Source organism: Phocoena sinus, chromosome 14 (assembly GCF_008692025.1).
Source record: "Phocoena sinus isolate mPhoSin1 chromosome 14, mPhoSin1.pri, whole genome shotgun sequence".
NCBI lineage: Eukaryota > Metazoa > Chordata > Mammalia > Artiodactyla > Phocoenidae > Phocoena > Phocoena sinus.
Genome location: NC_045776.1, coordinates 71,578,887 through 71,593,738, shown reverse-complemented (window position 1 = coordinate 71,593,738; position 14,852 = coordinate 71,578,887). Strand labels below are relative to the sequence as shown.

The 14,852-nt window shown below is 47.1% G+C and overlaps 1 protein-coding gene and 1 non-coding gene across 8 annotated transcripts in view; both read left to right on the top strand.

Moving 5' to 3' along the window:
* The first annotated feature begins 9,778 nt into the window (after positions 1-9,778).
* TRNAE-UUC lies at positions 9,779-9,851 on the top strand. The gene has a single exon. It is a non-coding gene; the product is annotated as a tRNA-Glu (tRNA).
* Positions 9,852-13,238: 3,387 nt separating this feature from the next.
* Positions 13,239-14,852, top strand: part of CORO1C (coronin 1C) — an 83,727-nt gene continuing 82,113 nt past the window's right edge. For 3 of the 7 annotated variants that reach the window (XM_032603430.1, XM_032603429.1, XM_032603426.1), the window contains exon 1: positions 13,239-13,343. The gene's annotated coding sequence lies outside the window, so the exon portion shown is untranslated. The other 4 variants (XM_032603431.1, XM_032603424.1, XM_032603427.1 and 1 more) reach the window with 3 other exon arrangements.

Sequence of the window (14,852 nt, the reverse complement as noted above, 5' to 3'; positions counted from 1 at the left end):
CCTCTTCTAAAAGGAAAAGATAATAGTATTTATTTGCAGTGGTTTGAGGATTAAATGAGATATGCCTATGAAACAGTACTGGACCTGGATCCTGGCATGAATTAACAAGTACTGAGTTTATTACTGTTGGTAGTATAAGGTCCCACAATGCCTCGAATGAGCCTGCATCACGAAATACGACACTCATATACATACACACACACACACATATATATATATATATTTAATTTTATTGAAGTATAGTTGATTTACAATGTTGTGTTAATTTCTTCTGTACAGCAAAGTGATTCAGTTATGCATATATATACATTCTTTTTCATATTCTTTTCCATTAGAGTTTATCACAGGATATTGAATATAGTTCCCTGTGCTATACAGTAGGACCTTGTTGTTTATAATAGTTTGCATCTGCTAATCCCAAACTCCCAATCCATCCTTCCCCCACCCCCCTCTTTGGCAACCACAAGTCTGTACTTTACGTCTGTGAGTCTGTTTCTAACAAGTACTGAGTTTCTTACTGTTGGTAGCAAAAGGTCCTGCAGTGCCTCGAATGAGCCCACATCACAAAATAAGACAGACTCCTATTTGAATCCCAACTGTGTGCTGTGGATCAAATGCCTGTACCGCTCAGAGCCTCAGTTCTTGACCTGTAGACTAGGCATAATCAATGTACCTTGCTGGGTGGTGGTGCAGATTAAATAAGGCAATGTCTGCATATGGACACAGCACACGGGAGACCCGTAGTATGTGGTACTATCTCTGTGAGGGAAGATGATCAGAAAAGCAGATTATTCCAACGCAGTGTAATAAATGTTGTAACAAGGTCTTTCCCTTGGGTTTTGAAGGCTGGGTGTGGATTTCTGAGGAACCATCCTGCGATCCATTTGTGTAGCTAGGAACTTAAAGAGCGAGTCCTCATTTGACTTTGGGGCAGGAACTCTGGCTGCAGAGGCAGGACCCTGGGTGGTGGGCAGATGGTCCTGGAACTTCCAGGAATGATGGAGTTGTCATCAGAGTCCGTCAGGCTAGGGTCCACGATTCGGCTCACCATCGACTTAGCTAAGTGAAATTAATCAGTGCAGTCACCTCCTTGAGCCTCATCACTACTTCATCCATAAAGTAGTGTTAATGATGACAGCTGGCATGCACTGAGTGCCAGCTACGTGCTGGACCTTGTTTTCAGTACTTTATATTCATTAATGCGCTTAGTCTTCATACCAGCCCCATGAAGCAGCTGCTATTATCACACCCCCATTTTACAGATGGGGAAGGTGTGGCACAGGGAAGTTAGATCTCTCGCTGGTAAAAGGCCCGGCCAGGATTTAAACCCCGGGCAATGTGAGTCCTCAGCCAGTGCTCTTTTAACTCTGTAGCTTTAGATCCACATGATGGGATTTAGGGAAGGATAAAATTAGGCAACGCATAAAGAGAGCTGTACCCAGAGTCTGTAACATAGGTTATGCCCTGTAAAGGGAGTTGCTGGGTACTTTTTTTGCTATTTTATTCCATCTTGTACAAGCAAAGTATTTTTTCATTCATACATATTTTAGAAAGGTCATACATCCCCCTAATGCTGCCATCAGATACACAGAAGAGGTGGCTAGGACACAGAGGGGACTGGTGAACATTTGAGGGTCCCCCGGCGAATGGTAGGGTCTCGAAGAGTTTACATCCTCTAGCTTGTTGTGTGGGTGTCCACCCCATGCACCAGGCTAGACATATCTCTCCAGAGCTTCTGAGCAGCTGATTACAGGTCTTCCATGCTAATGAGGCCAAGGGCATGGCCCAGCTCCCCCAGCAGACCACTGAGCTGACCCAGTGAACACAGCTGTCACCCTGCCAGCTGTCTTATCAATAATTGGCCCTATAGGAATTCCCTGGCAGTCCAGAGGTTAGGATTTCAAGCTTTCGCTGCTGAGGGCCTGGGTTCCATCCCTGGTCAGGGAACTAAAATCCCATAAGCCACACGGTGTGGCCAAAGAAAATAAAGTTGGTCCTGCATCAGGGGGCCAGAGATGTCAGAAGGTGCCTCACTGCATGGTGTAGGGGAAAGAGACTGTGTGTTGGCTCCATGACCTCAGGCAAACCTCTCTGAGCCTCAATTTCTTTGTCTGGAAAGTGGGAGGGTGAGGGCTATGTATCAGTTACCTACTGCTGTGTAACAAACCATCCCAAAATGTTAGTGGCTTAAAACAATGGTGACCATTCTGGGGGCTGGATGGCTGTAGGTTTGTGCTTACATCTGTGGTCAGCTGGAAGGTTGGCTCATGGCTAGATGGTCTAGGATGTCCTCACTCATACGTCTGGTAGTTGGCAGCTTCTGGCTGGGATGTCTGGGCCTTGGGACTCTCACCATCAAGCAAGCTAGCTGCTTCTTCCTGGGTGGCTGGGATCCAAGGACAACAAGACAAGGCAAGCTCCACACAGTTTTCAAGCATTTCCATGTGTTGGGTTTGCTCACGTCCCATTGGCCAAGGCCAGTCACATGGTCAAAGCCAGAGCCAGAGTGGAGAGCAGCTAGCTCCACAGGGCATGGCTAGATGGAGGAGAATAATTTGCATTTTTACAATCTACCACAGTGGCCCTGGCAGAGATATTGGAAAGAACAAATGAAAAATGATGGGATTTTGAACAGTAATTAAGATCATAGAAATCATTTATTGGCACATCTGGGCTCAAAGCATGTTGAGTGAACAATGCTCACTTTGCAGACGAGGGAACTGGGGTTCAGAGAGGTTGATAACTTACCTAGAGCCGCACAGATAGTTAGAGTGAAAGAGCTGGACTCTGAGCCCAGGGCTGATTCCAAAGCTCACGTTCATAGCTTTCCCTTCTGCTGCTTTTCCCAACACAGAAGAAAATGTAGTTCAGTACAGACATGAATAGGGACTCATAGAAGCCTCTATGTGGGTTACAAACCCCATTTCTCCTGTCCCACCTTGAAGGTCTGGCCTCCTTTCAAAGAAGCGCTCGTCATCTGAAGTCCTAGACTGAACACAGTCGAGCCTGGCACAGAGTAGAAACCAGAAAGCATTTGCTTGAATAAAAGCTATTGCCACCCATTCCCTTAAGAACTTCAGCATCATGCAGACGCGGAGGGAGAGCTGCCTAGACTCCCATGTCGCACGGTTCCTTCCTGCTACTCCCAATTTTGGTGGCAAGAGTGTCTGTGTTTTGTTTCACAGCGTTCGTTCTCCCATCTCAGCATCCCTTTGGGAAAAGCCATTTATTCTCGCCTCTCAGAAAAGCAGGTGCACTTCCTTGGGGAGAGAGATGATCTTACACCCAATTTTTTCTGCTGGGAAAGGCAGCAGCTGATGGGGGCTACGATCAAAACCTGTAAATGGAAAGGGAACAAAATCCAAACCACTTGACAGAGGGGGTCCCGTGGCCCTGAGGACCCCAGTCTGGTGTGATTTCTCTCTGTGTGTTCAGGGATTCCTGATTCTGTAGGAGAGCACGGTGTCCTTGAAATTCCAAGTGCAGCCCTGATGCTGGAGAGTGAGAGCATGGGGCCTTCCTGCAATTGGTTTCTTTTGTTTCCATCAAGTCAGAAACCCAACTTGATCCTTTTTTTAATTTTTGACCACGCTGTGCAGCTTGCGGGATCTTAGGATCTTGATTCTGCAAGATGGAGTCATCTCAAGTTCCCTCCTTTCCTGGAGCCTCAGTTTCCTCTTCTGTAAGATTGGCATGTAATAGGCCCTATCTCCTAGGATTGCTGTGAGGATTACACGAGATCTTTCCTATAAAGCCCCTAGCCCAGCTAGACTTAATAAGGCTCCATATATCTGAGCCCTGGGTTTCTCAGTCTCACCACTACCAACTCCTGGGACCTAAGATTTCTTTGTTGTGGGCTGGGATGGAGGCTGTCCTGTGCATTGCAGGATATCAAGCACTATCCCCGGCCTATACACACTAGACGCCAGTAGCACCCTCCTAGTTGTGACAACCAAAAATGTCTCCAGACATTGCCAGATGTCCCTGTGGAGGGACATTTGGAGGGGGAGGTGTGGAGCAAAACTGTCCCAGGTTGAGAACCTCTGGTCTAAGCCTTTATTGTCGTTACTGATGAACACTAATTCCCTTTTTGTGTGAGTCTGAGGCATCTGATTTGGGAGGGGCAGCCAGGTTGAGCTTTGGAAGCTGCAGCTCATGCCGCTGCAGACAGTTGCAAGGTTTACTATCTCAATAATGAGATTTATGCGGATGAGTGAGCGCTTTTTGTGCCAAGATTCATGTTTAAATTTTGAAAAACCTTCCCAGGAGCATTGTCTGGAAATTCTTCCAGCTAGGTTCTGCTGAGGTTGTCAAAATGTGACATTGGGCTTGGGGTCTTGATAGAACACCTTGAATTGATAGAATTCCTCCTCCCCCTTCAAAAAAGAGAATTTTCCCCCCAATTTTATACCGTTGAATGCAGTTTGCAAAAGAAGTAGGAAACACAGGACAGGAAATGGAAAAAGGAGACTCACCATAACTGGAATCCTGTCACTCAGACATAATTTCCGTTACAATCTGTGTAAAGAAAATTACAGGCCAATATCATTGACAAACAGACACAAAAGTACTATTTTTTTAAATTAAATTTATTTTATTTATTTTTGGCTATGTTGGGTCTTCGTTGCTGCGCGCGGGCTTTCTCTAGTTGTGGCGAGCGGGGGCTACTCTTCGTTGTGGTGCACGGGCTTCTCATTGTGGTGGCTTCATTGTTGCGGAGCACGGGCTCTAGGCATGCGGGCTTCAGTAGTTGTGGCACGTGGGCTCAGTAGTTGTGGCGCATGGGCTTAGTTGCTCCATGGCATGTGGGATCTTCCCGGACCAGGGCTCGAACCCGTGTCCCCTGCATTGGCAGGCAGATTCTTAACCACTGCGCCACCAGGGAAGTCCTCCAAAATACTATTACAACGTGTGTGTGTGTGTGTGTGTGTGTGTGTGTGTGTGTGTGTTTTATAAAAAATGGGACATACTGTTTTCCAGCCTGCCTTTTTCATCTAACGGCATCTGGAACATTTTTACATATCATTAAGCAACAAATATTCTTCCATGAAATTCTTTTATTTTTCCTGCTTAAAAACTTCCTGTGACTCCTGGAGGCCTGGAAATAGTCAGGATTCATAGGGGGAAAAGGATGAGGCCACACTCCCTGATTCGTGCTGTACAGGAGTTACATGGAGACATGTAGGCAGAGACCATAGATCCCATGAAAGGAGAGGGCAGTGCTTGGGTTCTGGGAAGTCATTTTTGCCTCCGGGGAGAGATACTGACATTTTTGGCTGCTGTGCGTTCTCTCCTGTGCCTAGCCCCATCTGTCTTTTTGATTGTATCCTTCATTTATAGCATCCTGTCCGGTCCCTGCCCTGGAATGCATCTCCTCTGGTTGTTTGTGTCGAGGGCTGTTTTCCTAGCAGACAGTGGTGTGATAAACATCCTTCCACATATACAGTTGATCCTCATTATTTGCAAATTCAACAACTCCTCGTTAAAATTTGTGACCCCAAAAGCCATACTCGTGGTCCTTTTGTAGTCATTTGTGGACATGTGCATGTACAGAGTGGAGGAAAATTTGTCACCCAGTGCACACATTGCCAGCTGAGGTTGAATGAGGCAAAGCTCTGTCTTCTCGTTTCAGCTTGTACTGTAAACAAGTATCCTTTCCTGGTATATTTAGTGCCACATTTTTAGCCTTTGTGTGTTTTGGCATGATTTTGCTACTTAAAATGGCCCCTAAGCATAGTGATAAAGTGCTGTCTAGGGTTCCTAAGGACAAGAAGGCTGTGATGTGCCTTATGGAGGAAATATATGTGTTAGATTAGCTTCATTCAGACATGAGTTATGGTGCTATTGGCTGTGAGTTCAGTGTTAACAAATCAAATACATATATGTATAAAATTCAGCAATGTACAGTACATATTAAATAAGGTGTCTTTAAACCAAAGCACACATAAAACCAGGTTATATATTGATTGGTTGGCAAAAATGTGGCCAGAAGCCTGTAGGAACCTAACCTTTTATTTCCCCTAGGAGCGATAATTCAATATTCACTTGCTCAGTGTTTCTGTTGACTTTATAGAATATAACTACATAGAATAATGAGAATTGATTGTATCTTTGCATGTCACCATGATTATTGCCTTAGGATAAATTTCTGACAGTGGAATTACTGAGCCCAAGTAGAATACCTGTTCTGAGGTCAAGTTTGTATCAGTTAGTTCCTGCTGTGTAACAAACCTCTGTTTTCACCTCTGTAAAAGGCTGATTTAAAAAAGCCATGTTAGGTGGCGCAGTGGTTAGGAATCTGCCTGCCAATGCAGGGGACATGGGTTCGAGGTCTGGTCCGGGAATATCCCACATGCCACGAAGCAACTAAGCCCATGCACCACAACTACTGAGCCCGTGCTCTAGAGCCTGCAAGCCACAACTACTGAAGCCTGTGCACCTGGAGCCCGTGCTCTGCAACAAGAGAAGCTACCGCAATGAGAAGCCCACGCACTGCAATGAAGAGTAGCCCCTGCTCACTGCAACTAGAGGAAACCTGCACATAGCAACGAAGACCCAACACAGACAAAAGTAAATAAAATAAATAAAAAAATTTAAAATCCATATTATTTCTTATCAGCTTAGTATGAGGATTCAAAGAGTTAGTGCCTAGCAAGTTAGTAACACTGGGCCTGGTGAGGACTAAGTGCTTAATAAATACAAGCTCCATTATAGTGTTTATTTGTATTAAAGATCTGTGGCAGATACTCTCACAAACACAATCACAGGTTAGTATTATTTCTCCCCATTAAAGAGATGAGGAAACTGAAGCCCAGGGAGGTAACATAACTTGTCCAAGGTGTCCGAGGCCCCAGGAAGTGGCAGGGCCAGTCATTACATCAGGGCTTCTACCAGCAACTCAATTCAGCAGGGCTATTGTGCATGGACTTAGCTTCCAGCACATTCCAGGCCCTAAGCCAAGCATGCAAGTTGCATTTTCTTCATAGATACATTTTCTCATGGATGCTCCCACAACACCAGTAGGACAAAAATTAATCCAACATGGATCACAGACTTAGATGTGAAATGTAAAATTATAAAACTTTTAGTGAAAGCATAAGAGAGGGACATCCCTGGTGGTCCAGTGCTTAAGACTCTGCGCTTCCACTGCAGGGAGCACTGGCTCAGTTCCTGGTCAGGGAAGTAAGATCCCACATGCCGTGTGGTGCGGCCAAAAAAAGAAAAAAGCCTTGGAGAAAATCTTTGGGATACATGCAAAGCATTCTTAGATCTAACACCGAAGCATGGTTCCTAAAAGGAAAAATTGATAAATTGGTCTTCATCAAAATTGAAAACATTTTTTTCTGTGAAAGACTCCATGAAGAGGATGAAAAAACATAAAGCAAACTACAGACTGGGAGAAAATATTTGCAAACCACATATCCAGCAAAGGACTAGCATGTAGAATATATACATATATATAATGCTCAAAACTCAACAGTAAAAAGCCAAACAGTCCCATTTAAAAATGGCAGAAGAGGGCTTCCCTGGTGTCACAGTGGTTAAGAATCCACGTGCCAATGCAGGAGACATGGGTTTGAGCCCTGGCCCAGGAAGATCCCACATGCTGCGGAGCAACTAAGTCCGTGTGCCACAACTACGGAGCCAGTGCTCTAGAGCCCACGAGCCACAACTACTGAGCCCACATGCCGCAACTGCTGAAGCCTTCGCACCTAGAGCCTGTGCTTCTCAACAAGAGAAGCCACAGCAATAAGCCTGCGCACCGCAACGAAGAGTAGCCCCGGCTCGCCGCAACTAGAGAAAAGCCTGCATGCAGCAACAAAGACGCAATGCAGCCAAAAATAAATAAATAAATTTATTTTAAAAAATAAATAAAAAGTAAAAATGGCAGAAGACATGAAGAGATATACAGATGGCAATAAGTACATGAAAAGATTTTCAACAGCATCAGCCATTAGGGAAATGCAAATTAAAACCACAACGAGGTATCACTAATACCTATCAGAAAGGCTAAAATAAAAAAGAGCGACAACACCAAAGGCTGGTGAAGATGAGGAGAAACTGGATGCCTCGTAGATTGCAGGTGGGTGGGACTGTAATGTGATATGGTCACTCTGGAGGAGAGTTTGGCAGTTCTTTAAAATACTAAACATACAATTACGCCCATACCTCATTTTATCGTGCTTCACTTTATTGCATTTTTTACAAATTGAAGGTGCGTGGCAACCCTGCATCGAGCAAGTCTACAGTGCCATTTTGCCAATAGCATTTGTTCACTTCACGTCTCTGTGTCACATTTTGGTAATTCTTGCAATATTTCAAACTTCTTTATTATTATTACTATATTTGTTACGGTGATCTGTGGTCAGTGATCTTGGATGTGACTATTGCAAAAAGATTATAACTCGCTGAAGGCTCAGATGATGGTTACCATATTTTAGCAATAAAGTGTTTTTAAATTAAGGTATGTACATTGTTTTTTAGATGTAATGCTATTGCACACTTAATAGACTATAATACAGTGTAAACGTAACTTTTATATGTTCTGGGAAACCAAAAAGTCTGTGTGACTGGCTTTATTGTGATATTTTCTTCATTGTGGTGGTCTGGAACCAAACCCGCAATATCTCTGAGGTCTGCCTGTACCATACGACCCAGCAATAGTACTACTGGACATTTTTCACAAAGAAATGAAGACTTACGTTCACACAAAAACCTGTACATGAATGTTTATAATGTTCATAGCAGCTTTGTTCATAATAAACCACCCCAAACTGGAAACGACCCAGATGTCCTTCAATGGGAGAAGGGTTAAACAAACTCTGCTCTATCTGTGGAATACTTCTCAGCAATAATAAGGAACAAAAGGGACGTCCCCGGTGGCTCAGTGGTTAAGAATCTGCCTGCCAATGCGGAGGGGATCCCTGGTCCAGGAAGATCCCACATGCCGCAGAGCAGCTAAGCCCATGTGCCACAACTACTGAGCCTGCGCTCTAGAGCCTGCGAGCCACAACTATTGAAGCCCGCGCGCCTAGAGCCCATGCTCCGCAACAAAAGAAGCCACCACAATGAGAAGCCCACGCACCGCAACAAAGAGTAGCCCCTGCTCGCTGCAACTAGAGAAAGCAGCAACGAAGACCCAATGCAGCCAAAAATAAATAAATTTATTTAAAAAAATAAAGAACAAAAGAAAAATGAAAAGATAACAGCAACAAAAAATAATAAGGAACAAACATGTAACAACCTTGATGCATCTCCAGAGATTTACACTGAGAAAAACCAGTCCCCAAAGGTTGCACACTATATGACTTCATTTGTCATTCTTGAAATGACAAAATTATAGAAACTGAGAACAGATGAGCAGTTGCCAGAGGCTTAGGAGGGGATGGGGGCAGGAAGGAAGTGGGTGTGGCTATGGGTGTGGGTGTGAGAGGTCCTCCTGTTGATGGAAATGTTCTGTATATTGTATCAAGATATCAATATCCAGAGTGTGATATTATATACTATAGTGTTTTTTTAACCTCTTTATTGAAGTATAATTCTTTACAATGGTGTGTTAGTTTCTGCTGTATAACAAAGTAAATCAGCTATACGTATACCTATATCCCCATATCTCCTCCCTCTTGTGTCTCCCTATACTATAGTTTTGCAAGATGTTAACCACGTACCACTCATAAAGGGTACATGTGATCTCTTTGTATTATTTCTTATACTTGCATGTGAACCTACAATTATCTCAAAATCTAACATTTACTTAAAAAAAGGCATCCTAGGGAATTCCCTGGTGGTCCAGTGGTTAGGGCTCTGTGCTTTCACCGCAGGGGGCCCAGGTTCGATCCCTGGTCAGGGAACTAAGATCCCACATGCTTCACCTTGTGGCATGGCCAAGAAAAAAAAAAAAAGGGCATCCCATACTATTATATACAGAATGGATAAACAACAGGGTCCTACTGTATAGCACAGGGAACTATATTCAATATCCTGTGATAAACTCTAATGGAAAAGAATATGAAAAAGTATGTGTATATATGTATAACTGAATCACTTTGCTGTACAGTAGAAATTAACACAATATATATTTTTGAATTTTTGAATTTTATTTTATTTTTTATACAGCAGGTTCTTATTAGTTATCCATTTTATACACATCAGTGTATACATGTCAATCCCAATCACCCAATTCACCACCACCCCCCTCCACTTTCCCCCCTCGGTGTCCATACATTTGTTCTCTACATCTGTGTCTCAATTTCTGCCCTGAAAACCTGTTCATCTGTACCATTTTTCTAGGTTCCGCATATATGTGTTAATATACGATATTTGTTTTTCTCTTTCTGACTTACCTCACTCTATATGACAGTCTCTAGATCCATCCACGTCTCTACAAATGACCCAATTTTGTTCCTTTTTATGGCTGAGTAATATCCCACTGTATGTATGTACCACATCTCCTTTATCCATACGTCTGCTGATGGGCATTTAGGTTGCTTCCATGTCCTGGCTATTGTAAACAGTGCTGCAATGAACATTGGGGTGCATGTGTCTTTTTGAATTATGGTTTCCTGTAGGTATATGCCCAGTAGGAAATTAGCACAATATTGTAAATCAACTATACTTCAATAAAATAAATTTTTAAAAAAAGGCAACCCGTCTGTAGCCAATCAGTCAATTCTAGTTCCTATTTCTCAGAAAGAAGCACTCAAAGCAGTGAGAATCAAGATTGATCAATTGAGGGTGAATTTTAATATTCCCCAAGCTTTGTCCTCTTCTGTCACTCAAGCAGAGGTCTTGCTTACTGAGATTACTCTAGTAATCTGAGATTACTTCCAGTCACTCATTTAATTAATAGTATTATTATTTGTAAATGCTTCCACAGGGCTAATCCACTCAGCTTCCATGTTGCCCTGGCAACCTAAGGTCTCCATTTGCTACTCAGAGAAACTAGAAAAATGATTCGCTTAGGAGCTTCCAAATGCAGGTCCCACAGTTCTTTCTTCTTCATATAAGACCTGGCCTGTGTATCATGTGGGATGTGGAATCATTCTTCTTTTTCCTGATCATTAAATTCATCTTCATCTAGCATCGATCTTTTAAGGCTACTTCAGAAATCAGGTTTTGAGAGCAGGAAAAGACTCTCAAATCCAGCATCTTACCTGGACCTGAATCTCTCCATTTAGGGCCAGTTTGGACAGAACCAAGGTTTCCTTTCGGGCCCACGAAGGAAAGGAATTCAAGAACAATGGGATGATGAGGGAGGAGGGATTTGCAAAGAGTTATGCAATTTTCCAGCTGCTTCTGGGAGTAGCAGCTCTCCACTGACCACATTTGGGTCAGGTGTGGTGAGGTGGCATTGCTTCTGGCTTTAGACGCTTCCTGTGCAAGAATCACCTCCCCCACCTTAAGGATAAAACTGGAAGGCAAAGGCCTTGGGATCTTTCTCAGCGTATTCTATGGTTGCAGTATGGTGGTGTCATCCTGGGGGAATTGATGTCCTGGGAAGTTTTACTTCTAATTTTATCATTTATAGAACTGGGAGATGGGAATCCACATGTTTTAAATACCTACTGTATGCCAGGCACTATGCTGGATACTTCTCCATGATTTAATTCATTGAATCTAAACTCCTGAATCTTCAAAACCACTCTCTGAAGTAAGCATTTAGACGAATCCCACTATATAGACGAGGCGAGCAGGGCACGGAGAGGGGAAGTGATTTGCCTGAGGTCACACAACTGGTAAGAAGTGGAGCCTAGATTTAAAGCCGAGTCTGTCAGAATCTACAGTCCATGTTTTTCTCTTCTGTCATGCTGCCAGAGAGGCATCTTTAGTGTAATGACTAACTGACGGCTTATGCCGAGTCAGGCACCCTGCTAAGTGTATTACTAACCAGGAGCTCATGGAATCCTTCCCAAGGTGCGTCTGCTATTATCCCTATTTTACTGATGAAGAAACTGAAGCTTAGAGAGGAGAAATAATTTGCTGTGATAGCTGTTTTGGTTCAGGTGGGCCCTGATTTACATAACACATATTTCTGTGGCTGATGCTTAACATGAAAAATTCCCCCGCTGTGAACTGCAAAAATGCCTTGGTTTGGGAAGTAAATAGCCTACCCCATCAGCAGGTCTGCTTTGTTAATTCAGTTCATCAGTCCCAGTTTCCCCAAACCTTGGCATTTCAGAGCTTGGAATGTGAGAAAGGAACTCTGGCTATAAAGACAACTTCACGCTACAGGTCAGGAGATTCAGGCTCACAGAGATGAAGGGAACTGCCTCAGGACACACAGTCTGACAGCAGCAGAGATGGACTGGAATCCCGATGCTCTGACTTTCAGGCCTGGGCCGCCCAGTTATTAAGAGAGGGTCTTTGGCCAGGAAAAGGAAGGGAGGGACCCTGTATCCTTCATTTCCTCACCTGCGAAATTGGGTCAAGATAGGCCCTTCTGTGTAGTGGGGGCGGGGGGATATGTGGGTGTGGTCCAGCCTAGGGGCCGCCACCTTGTGCTAGCAAAGTGACAAGGTCTAGTGGAAGGAGGATCATAGCGTCGCGAATCCCCAGAAGTGGTGGTGGGAGGGTGTGAGGGCAGCAGAAGCGGAACTTCGGGAGCCAGAGGCGGGGATTCGAGAATTCTGGGCGGGGCTTGGAGGATTAACGCTGTTAGATGGGCAGTGGGCGGGACTTGCGATGCTGCGAATAAGGTTACCAGCCCGTGGGCGGGGCTTCTAGAAATTGGGGCGGGGTTTGTGACGCAGAAGGGCCAGTTCTGAAGGAATGAGAGGGGAGCTGGGCTTAGGGAGCCAGGAGGCTGGCAAGGGGTTTGGATGGGGCAATGGGCGGGGTTCAGAGGAGCTGAGGTTACGGTTTTAAGGGACTCTGGGGGAATTTTTGAGGAGCCGGGGGATGTGGCCCGGCCGAGCCGAATAGGTCAGTGGGCGGGGCTCTAAGGTAACCGCTCCTGGTTCTTTGGGGTCAGTGGGCCTGGCCCTCCGGCCAGTCAGAGGACTAGCGGGCGGTGCTTGCACTTGGGCACCGCCTTCCTCCGCGGCACTCCTCCATCCCTCGGCGCGACCAGAGGGGGCGCTAGAAAGAGTGAGGCGTGGAACGCCGGGTGGGAAGCGGGCTTCCCCTCCCGGAAGTGGGCGTGGTGCTCCGCAACCTGGCGGCCCTGGTTGGGCGCGGTGCGGCGCTGGGGCGGGGCCTGCGTGCAGCGGCGGGGGCGGGGGCGGCTGTCCGCGCCCCTCCCCCACGCGGCGCTCAGTGCCAGGCGGGAGGCGGTAGCGGTTGGAGGTTTCTCCGGGCTTTGCAGCTGGGACTTCGGCAGCGGCGCCTCAGGCACCTCAACCCTGGTGAGCTGCGCGCGCCCGGCGGGGCGGCTTGGGAGCGAGCCGGACGGGCGGACGGACCTGTCCTTTAAGCGTGTGCCGGCGCCGGCTGACAGGAGCGGGCGGGGCGTGGGACAGGGCCCGGTGGAGCGGACAGGGCTTGGTGGGCGCGCGCGGCGCGGATCCTTGGGCCGGGGGTCCGCCCTGGCCGGTGTACATGGGGTAGGGGTAGGAGCTGCCGCGGGAGACTTGGGATCCGGTGGGGGAGGGAGTTGGGGACCGAACCGCTCGGCCTGGGGAGAGTGAACCCAGGTTCCTGTGGGGAGGAGGCTGCCCTGGGGAGACTTTTAGGGATCCGGAACCCTCCTGGCCGGGCGAGGAGCTGAGGGGGGACGAGGCTGCCCCGGGAAGGATCTTAGGGGTCAGGGCTCCGCCAGGTTGGGTGGGGTCTTGGGTGGGGAGGGGCTGCTAGAGGCTAGGGCGCAGAGCCCGGGGGGCGCCAGGCCTGGGAGGCGGGACTTGAGCCGCCCTGGGGAGCGAGTGGGTCGGGGGTGGCTAGGGGCCGGGCTCACGTGGCGCCGGGGGGAGCTGGTCCCTGCGTGGGAGGGGCGAGGGCGGTGGTCCAGGCCTGGGGGTTGCCAGCTTTGGGGTGCGAGGCCGGCTCTGGGCCCTGAAGAGCTGGGTTGGGGGTCGGGAAGGGCGGGGCAGGGCTGAAGCTGGGGTGATGTGGGTGGGGGCGACTCGGGAGGAGGATGAGCCGGGCGTTGGGAGCGGAGGGCTGGGAGTGGCGGAGGAGGGGCGGGGGGGCGGGTTGGGAGAGGAAGAATGGGACAGGAAGGCTGCAGGGTCGGGGGCCTGGAGCGTCCGCGTGAACTGGGTGATTCAGAGATACGCTCGTCTAAGAGCGGAGCAGCTGGCGAGGGACGCAGTAAGAAGGAGCGAGGTGCAGGTGGGGCTCCGCTGCGCCTAAATGACTGAGGATGAACTCAGACGTAGAGGCTGGAAATGCAGGGACCGAGCCCTCTCCCGCCTGTACACACAGGCGCGCGCACACAGCTCTGTGTCTCTCAAATGACTTGAATGTGTTGGGAAGTGGCAGGCTGCGGGGAGAGCCGAGAAGAAAGGGGCTTCCTCTTGCAGGGAGGCGCTGGCCCTGCCGTCCTTTTTTGGGAGTGTTCAAAGGGTTTTTGATTGCTGGAAAAGGAAACGTACGCTTTACTGCATCGCGGTTTAGAATCACATCCTATATTTGGCCTTAATGTAGGCTGTCCTTGTTTTGTGGTGTCTGAAGTCCTTGCTCTACATGTTGCAAACGTGGGATTCAGTGTGAGAAGCAAGTTGCAAGTCGCTCATCTCCCCCAGGAGAGCAAGAGGCCTTTCTTTCCTATAATACATTAAAACAGAATTGAATATAGTGCGCGTTTGTAAACCGGTACTGGGTGGCGAATGTGTTTACTTTCGCAAGTAGTTATCACAAAATATAATATTAGGCCGTCTCACTGCAGCCTTCCTGCCCCGGATTACATCCTCAAA